The 8605-nt window shown below is 34.6% G+C and overlaps 1 pseudogene; it reads left to right on the top strand.

Moving 5' to 3' along the window:
* Nucleotides 1-1535: 1535 nt before the first annotated feature.
* Nucleotides 1536-1649, top strand: LOC101989706 (annotated as a pseudogene).
* Nucleotides 1650-8605: the final 6956 nt, after the last annotated feature.

Below are 8605 nucleotides of genomic sequence, written 5' to 3'. Positions count from 1 at the left end.
GTATGGAAGAATAGCAGGTCTGGGGAGAGGGGAGGCAGAGCTGAGAGAGAGAAAAATGTGGTGAGAGGTAAGGATGTATTGTCTGAAAGAAGAATAAATGAAAGGCAATGAAGAAAAATAATGAAGTGTGAATGCAGTTTGTCAGGAATAAAAGTGAACACAATGTTTTCTAGAAATTTGTTGATGACTGGTAATTAAAAAAATAAAACTGAAACAGATGGACACTAGGGATCTTATGGGACTTTATTTTTAAATGGCAAATATCATTTATATTTAATTTTTATTTTTTCCTGAATAATGGACAAGGTTTATTAAACATGAAGAAGTTTCTAGTGACAGACAGAAGCAATGAGAAAAGTTATGTCTGTGGATTATAAAGATGACATAATAATCAACAGTTCAAATAAAATTCTTGGCCTATGAAATAAAAAAAAAATCAAAAATCAACCACTTCAAAATTCATGCGTTCTTAACTTGCACATTTTTAGTTCATTTTACTATATTTTAAAACTTCATTTTAACATATGTGATACACTTACACAATAAAATACAACTTAGTAGAAGAAAGAAATTCTGCCATTTATACCAGAACTGGCAAGCTCTGTGCTGAGCAAAACAAGCCAGAGATAGAAATTCAAATTGCACATGTTCTCTTTCATTTACCAGCAAATCAGTCTTAAAAGAGTACAGAGTGCACCTGTGGTTGTTAATGATAGGAAAAGACAGCTATGAGGGGAAATTTTGGCTACTCAGAAAGTTGATACACAGAGATCGAGTTAGGGAATAGACATGTTATCTATTAATGCAAGAAATATGCTTGTATGAGAATATCACACTTGAGTCCATTAATAAAGTTTTGTGATGAAATTAGTAAATTTGTAAGTTCATATGAGGAATTTTTATTTTAACTTTTGTAGATTATTCTCTTACTAGCTATTAAGATTGAAAAAAATTGGAGATGTTCAGTGCTGTTGTTGTGCAATATACAATGTTTTATTTTGAAATTTTTCTTTTTATTCATACTTGATTCATTTTTCCAATTATAGAAATTCGTTTTTGAGATCTAATTTCATATTTCATCAAATAAATAAGATGCTGACAATGAATCTATGATTTTACCCCTATTTTCATGTTTCTAATACGTTATAAAGGCTTGTTACATTTTTCTTTCATGACTCTGAACTAATGTAGCTAAAGAAAATGTGCTAAGAGTTATGGTCAATTCAATTTACAAGAATCAATACACAAATAACCTGGAATTTCCCAGAATGTGAAATCTCATCAATTGGGGACTTTGGTGAATCAATTTGTCCCAATATTACAAAAAAAAAAAAAAAAAACCCAATATATAGATAGGAAAATTAGAAGTAGATGGTGGTGTCTGGAGAGATGAATTGGTGTTTAAAAATGCTTCCTTCCTGTTTTTTTCAGAGAACTGGGATACAACGAGAGGCAATGCAAGAGTTACAAATTGTCGCTCCTACCTCCAGCTGTACAGCGAGCGGTAGCATCGGAGCCGAGTGGAGCTCATCAGGATGATCACGGACATGTAGCTCGCCATCTTCGTCAACATGCTGGGTGTGTCGCTTTTCTTGCTTGTTTTTCTCTATCACCACGTGGCAGTCAACAATTCCAAGAAGCAGGAATGAAAGTAGAGCTTTCTCCGCCCAAGGGTTCCAGGACATAGTGTGAGGCAAGTTGGAGGGTGTGAAGTGAGGGGCCTTCACACTTCACTTCATCCTTCCTACCCACCACAGCATACAAAGCAGCTACACCTGGATTTTTCCAAACAACCTTTATTTCCTCAAAGTCTTCCTTAACTCTATGGAATGAGAAGCTGCCACTCAATAAGGCCCAGTATAGGATATAGGGGCTGCTTTCTTTTCTATTCCCTCCGCCAATACAAAAATATAGATGTATATTTAAAAGAAAGAGTTACAAATTGTCTTTATTATGGAGATACAAAAAGAAATGGGGGATTCAAAGGGAAACACAGATTCACAGAATATAGGACAAGAAGGAAGCCACTATGCTTTACCCTAGGGAGATGGGAACAACTGCACAAGCTTGCTTCTGCTCTGACCTCCCAAGAGAGAAAGAGAGATCCCTCCTCAACCTTATAAAAGTTCACATCCACACAGAAACCATACCCTAAGGATTGTACTGCAAAAGCAATTGGTGGGAAAAATTCCAACAACAATGGAGTTGAATATATAGCATCTTTGTTGGTCAACTCACAGCTCCCTGTAATTATAGATGCAGAGATTTTACTCTTGTGGCCTCCAAAGATACTTCCTACGTGTATAAACTCCACAGAAACAATGATACATACACATATACATGATTGTATATGTAACAATATTTTGTTGACATTCCATTTCTAGTTTATATTTTACGACATGTATTTTGATCTTATTCTTTTCCCTCATCCCATATCCTCTCCACTCTTCCACCTATTCAATTTCATGTTCTTTCTCTCTCAAAAAATAAAAACAAAAATCAGAGATCAAAACAAGCAAAAATAGCAAACTGATAAGAAAAAAAAATACTCAGGACATAACAACCCCTTCTACTCATAGCAACAGAGTTACCTAATAATATCAAATGGTTATCCTTGAAAACAAGTACACAAGTGACATTTTACAGGCTGAGCAGGTTCTGTTTAGAAATATATATGCATACATACACATGTACACACACACACACACACACACACACACACACTTGTGCACATAAGAACAATGAATAAAGAAAGAGGCCATGAATTTGAAGGAGAAGTAGGTGAGAGGATTTCAAGTGAGGAAATGAAAGGGGAAATTATGTAATTATATTATAATCTCAAAATAAAAGACATAATTTAAAGGGATTTTCTATTGGCCAAATTTATTAGGCCATGAGATCTGCTCTGGAGTGTGGTTGATATACCTAGTGATTGATTCTTCATTGGAGGAACCTGATTTTACTTTTCCCAGAAGGAACAATTAGAAATAGATTCTTGCTTAGAGGTAAAATTTTGTGTTCCTTTTCTCTTATCCATAATGGGATTTTGTCTGAATTCAACTTGTGTAGAAGGAGAGGGTGGTTTATTGGTTCCCAGCCACCTGGCTAGTTTAGACCCAAAACAATCACACAGAAACTGTATTAATTAAATCCCTGCTTGGCCCATTAGCTCTAGCTTCTTACTGGCTAACTCTTACATATTAATTTAACCCATTTCTATTAATCTGTTTATCGCCACATGGCGGTGGCTTACCAGCTAAAGTTCCATTGTCCATCTCTGGCAGGGTTACATACTTCTCTCTCACTCCGCCCTTCTTTTTCAGAAGGTTAATCCTAGCGGGTAGGAAAAAAAAAAGCTTATTTTTGAAGCTTAAATAAAGCCAGTTCGAGGTATTCAGTCCACCCACTTGTGTGAAATTCATCCGGTGATCAGATAATTCATTTCTACATGCTGAGTCCCATTCTCCATCTCAGGACCTGCACCCAGCTGCAGTCGAACCTCAGTAAGACAATAAATATATTTATGGCGTATGATGTAATGTTCCAGTCAAACATGCATTTATTAAGTGATGATGAAATCAAGATAATTAACTGTGGTGGATTGAATGAGAAGTGTCCTCCATAGGCTCATGTACTTGATTACTTGGAAGTGAGACGGTGACGGGGTTTGAGGAAATTATAGAAGCATTTAAGAGATGTAGTATTTCTGGAACAAGTATTGTGCTGTGAGTGACCCTCTCGTGTTCTTAACCTCACCCTATTTCCAGTATGCTGAAGATGTGATTTCTCAGGTTCCATCTTTAGCATCCCTCTGCCATGCTTTTCAAACCATCATTAACTTCCCACATCCAGAACCTTATATCAAAATACACTCTTCAAAAAGTTGCTGTTGGTTATGGTGTTTTGTTATAACAAGAGAAAATAAAACTTGTATTTTAATATCTTAATTACCTTCAATATTTACCTTATTTGTCTTACAGCTATTTTGAAATGTACGATGATTTATTGTTAATTATTATCACACATTATACAATGGAACAACAAAATTTATACTTCTTCAATATTAATGAATTTAGACCCATGGAATAATTTCTTCCGTTTCCCTCTCCCTTATTCTTTTTAGTTTCTGGTAACCACTATTTTATCTCTTTCTATAAGATTAGATTTCTTACGTCCTATGTATGACAGACATTGCATAATATTATTTGAGGTATTTCAATTTGCAACACTTCCTCATTACATTTTCTGTTTAAAAAGTAACCCTGCAATTACCATTAACATACCAGCAGAGATGATCTTATACCACTGAGCCAATAATCACCTAGCATGACACCTGAATTCTCTCAAAATAGTAAATGAATACTGATTTGATGGTGGTCCTAAGTAAATATCAAAGACTACAAAGCTCAGGCAGGAGACACAGAATATTCCTGGGAAGGATGAAGGCTTTTACCTTTGAGAAACAGTCAAAGAAATAGGGAATACTGGACACAATCCCTAATTTTTTTTTTTTCTGCTAGTATGGAATTCTGAAGGAGGAGCTTTTAAGAATAATTTCTTTTTCCTACCTCAATAATCCTGTGGTTTTAGACTTTTCTTCTCATATACTGTGTCTGAAGCCATTGACAAACTCCTAGGCACAGAGAAGAGTACAATATTTGAGCGATTTAAAGAGGATTCCATAAGATGCTTCTTGAATTGATAGCATCGGGACCTTGGGAGAGAGTTGAGGGGGAGGGGAGAAGCAGGGAGGGGTTCAGAGAAAAATGTAGAGCTCAAAAAAAAAATTAAAAAAAAAACAGATGCTTCTTCAAAACCAAACAGCTATTTGAAAAGAGTGGATAGGGGAAGAATAGTCTGGAAGTAGACACAGAATGAGTAGTATCAGTCATAATAGGAAGTTTCTGGGCTTTCCCTTTCACCATGATTCAGAAGGTAATGAAGAACAACAGGTAAGGATTTGTTTGTGGTTGAGATTTATAGATGCTTGGCTCTTAGAGACTAGCAAAAAATTAGCAAAGAGATTCTTTGTTAATACAGAGATTTGAGGACTTTTTTTTCACTATTTGAAAAAGTGGTACAAACATAGGTTAAGGTTAAACATAAGGAAAAACATAGGTTAAACATGAGAATGTTTAAGACCATAACCTCTTAATTTTGCAATGTTTTCTCTTTCTGGAAACCATAGGCTATGTCATGCTTCTTAGGTGCACTAATTTTCAAGTCCTTTAGTTAAAAATGGTACCAGTGTAGTCTCACTTGCAACATGTACTCCCCCAAAGAAATCTTATTTTTAAACCAAGGAGAAGAAAACAAACTAAAACCAGTGAAAGAACAATTCACTTCTCATATCTTAATTTTGCTATTTAAAACATTTTTTTAATTTAAAATATCTTTATTTTACTTTTACATGCACTCAGCACACAGTGAGGACTGAAGAGTTTTTTTAGACATCCTGAAACTGGATTTAAAGATAGTTGTGAGTACCTGCGTCATGTTAGGAATTGAACCAGGTCTTCTAAAAGAGTAACTGAAACTCTCAACTGCTAAGCCATCTTTCCAGACCTTATCTTGCATATTTTTAAAAATTATCTTTTTAAGTGCTCATTCTAAGTGTGGCTGGGTATACAGACTCCTTTGAACCAGTCTCTATAGCTACAGACATAAGCTGCCTACCAAAATATAGCTTGAAACATTGGCCTTTGGAATATTATTTTCCTATCTGGAATTAGCAATATTATATTTTATCTGGATGTCCTTCTAAGTTCAAACTTACTATGTGCTTATTGGAAAATGTACCAAGCTATGCTAGCAAGGTTTCCTTTTCTTTTTCTTTTACTTATTTTTTCTATTTCAGTAGATTTTCACTGATTCCTCCTAAGTGTACATTCTTGATCTTTAATACAGGAGTCAGTGAAATGAAGAGTTATCATGGCACCCAGGAGAGCTATAGAGAAACGGAAATTTTTATATTTGACAATTTACTTTGGGTTATGTTTAACACACTTATTTAGGGAGGAGAAAGTACACATAAATGTCATGGATGAAAAAAAATTTAGCACTTTCCATGGTCAATAAACTGTATTCAATTTAACAAGCTGTTTTGGGGTAAAGTCAACATTCCCCAGACAGAACTAAATAACTTGACAGTAGTCTTATAGCACCTAATATAAATTTTATAAAGTGCAAAAATTGTAACATTTAAAAAAATAATTTTAAAATAGATGGTCTTTAAGTTCAGCTTTGTGTGTCTGAGTTAGAAGTGAATTGTCCCAAAGCTGCTTCCTTTATTTTTTTGTATTTTTAAATAAAACTTAGTCAAATAAACTATATATTTAAAAGAAACTGAAACTAACATGTTGACAAAATCCTTGCCAATGAATATATATTTATTTTTTTATCCTCTTTAAGTAATTTTAAAGCTATTAAAGGCACAGGAAAACAGCACCAGAGAGGTGTGCAGGTCAAATAAGTTAGAATACACTTTAACCTTTGAGTACCCTACCTTGTTTAAAGCATTTTCCCAGCTTTCTAAGAGATGAATCTTGTTTCTGTTTGTAATTGTTATATTGTTATTTTACCTGTCAGATTTTTACTTGTATTTTATATCCCTAGAATCTGAGAATATCTGTAACTACAACAGTGTTTTTTTTTTTTCAATGTAAGATACACGATATGAGGTTGGCAAAAAAAAAATTAGTTATCTCTAAAGGTCAAATCAAATGACTCTGATTCAGCTCAGTTTTCTGGAGGCATAAACTCTTACTCGGCTCGGTTACTGACATGTGGAGGTGTTAATGCTTTGGTCACATTCTACTTCCAGCTTCTGAGGTACTTGGACTAATGATTTTAATATGGCGCATATTGTGATTCCCTGTTACTCCCTCCCTTACAGTCTCTGCTCATTCCCCTTATCCTGTTTTCAAATATCCTCTTTTCGTGATAGATGATCTTGATTGGTTTATTTTTAGGTTCACTGATTCTTTTACCTCCCGGCTTAAATATACATGGTTATTAGCTCCTCTAGTGGATTTTTTATTTCAGTTCCCTAACTTTTCAACTTCGGAATCTCTTTTATGTCTTCCGATCACTGATCACCTGTCTTTACTATTGTTCTCTGTTCTGTGAGTCTTTACTCTTGTAATTCTCTTGAGTGCTTAGTCCTGCTTTCTTTGTGCTCTTTCAACACATTTGCAGTGTTTAAACCTTTAGTAAATCTGGGGTCTAGGCTTCTTTATGGGTGCTGTAGGTTCTCTTTCTTGAATATAAGCCATTAAGAACAACACCTTATTTATATTGAAAATAAACTCTTTCCTGGAATATATTCTGATGGTCATTTCTCCTCCCCTCAGCTCCTCCCATAGCCCCCCTACTTCTCCCACCCAGCCAAAAATTCACACTCCTCCTCCATTCCATTCCTTAGAATACAGACATCTAATGCTACTAATAATAATAATAATATAAAAAAGACTATGATAAACCAAACGATTAACCAGAAAATATAGACACAAAGAAAAGCACAAGAAATATATACAGATGCTGAGACACATATATTCCATGATTCTTAATTTACTCATGTGTGATAGTATTGCTTGAGAAAGTGTCATTTAGAATAACATACTTTTTGGAAAGTTTGGTATTAAATAAAAAATTTGGGACTCTTTGCTGGAAAAAACTATTTTTTCCACTCTCAGCAAACACCTCTATTATCTGAGCCATGCCACTAGCCCCAGTTACATATTTAGAAACATTTTTCATGTATCCATTGAGAACATAACGTTTTGCATTTTATACCATAAATATTATAAATTACCTCAATTTTGAAAGTTTTAAATTATTTTTTTCATTTATGAAAGACGTACAAGTCATTTTGTGTTGTTGAATCTAATTATATAATAGTTTCTTTAGAATTCAGGCTTTTCTGTTCAAGATAATTTTTAATTTTCAAGTGATTTTTTTTCCTTTGTGTTTATTTCCCTAATATTTATGGAGCTTATATATACCCAGTATTACTAGTGGCCCAATCTACAAATAAACAAAGTTTAAAAAAATTTCTTTGTAGTTTTCCATTATAATAGTGACTAAGAGAATTATTGATTTTCCTCTCTTAATTATAATGATATTCAAGCAATATATAGTTCCCTAGCTACATGAACTTCCATAACTAGAAATGTGATCAAGTTTTACACAGGAAAGCAAACCATATGCATACCCAGAAGGAGGTTGTAAAAGGAGCTGCGGGCTGCTTCCTGCCACTCGCTCTCAGCCGCCTGACTAGCTTATTCCCAGAAATAACAACACATAAACTGTATTCATTTAAACACTGCTTGGCCCATTAGTTGTAGCCTCTTAATGGCTAATTCTCACATCTTGCCTAACCCATATTTAGTAATCTGTGTAGCACCAGTCTTACTGGGAAAGATTCATCGCGTCTGCCCTGAAGAGGAAAGGCATGGTGTCTGCCTCACTTCCTCCCAGCATCCTGTTCTGTTTTCCCCGCCTACCTATGTTCTGACCTATCAGGCCAAGCAGTTTTCTTTATTAATCAACCAATGAAACAACAGATAGATAAAGACCCTTCTATATCAGGAGGTAATTCTAACTG

This window comes from Microtus ochrogaster, unplaced genomic scaffold (assembly GCF_000317375.1).
Source record: "Microtus ochrogaster isolate Prairie Vole_2 unplaced genomic scaffold, MicOch1.0 UNK2, whole genome shotgun sequence".
In the NCBI taxonomy this organism is placed as follows: domain Eukaryota; kingdom Metazoa; phylum Chordata; class Mammalia; order Rodentia; family Cricetidae; genus Microtus; species Microtus ochrogaster.
The sequence above is the reverse complement of the archived record's forward strand: the minus strand, read 5'-3'. Positions and strand labels throughout refer to the sequence as shown.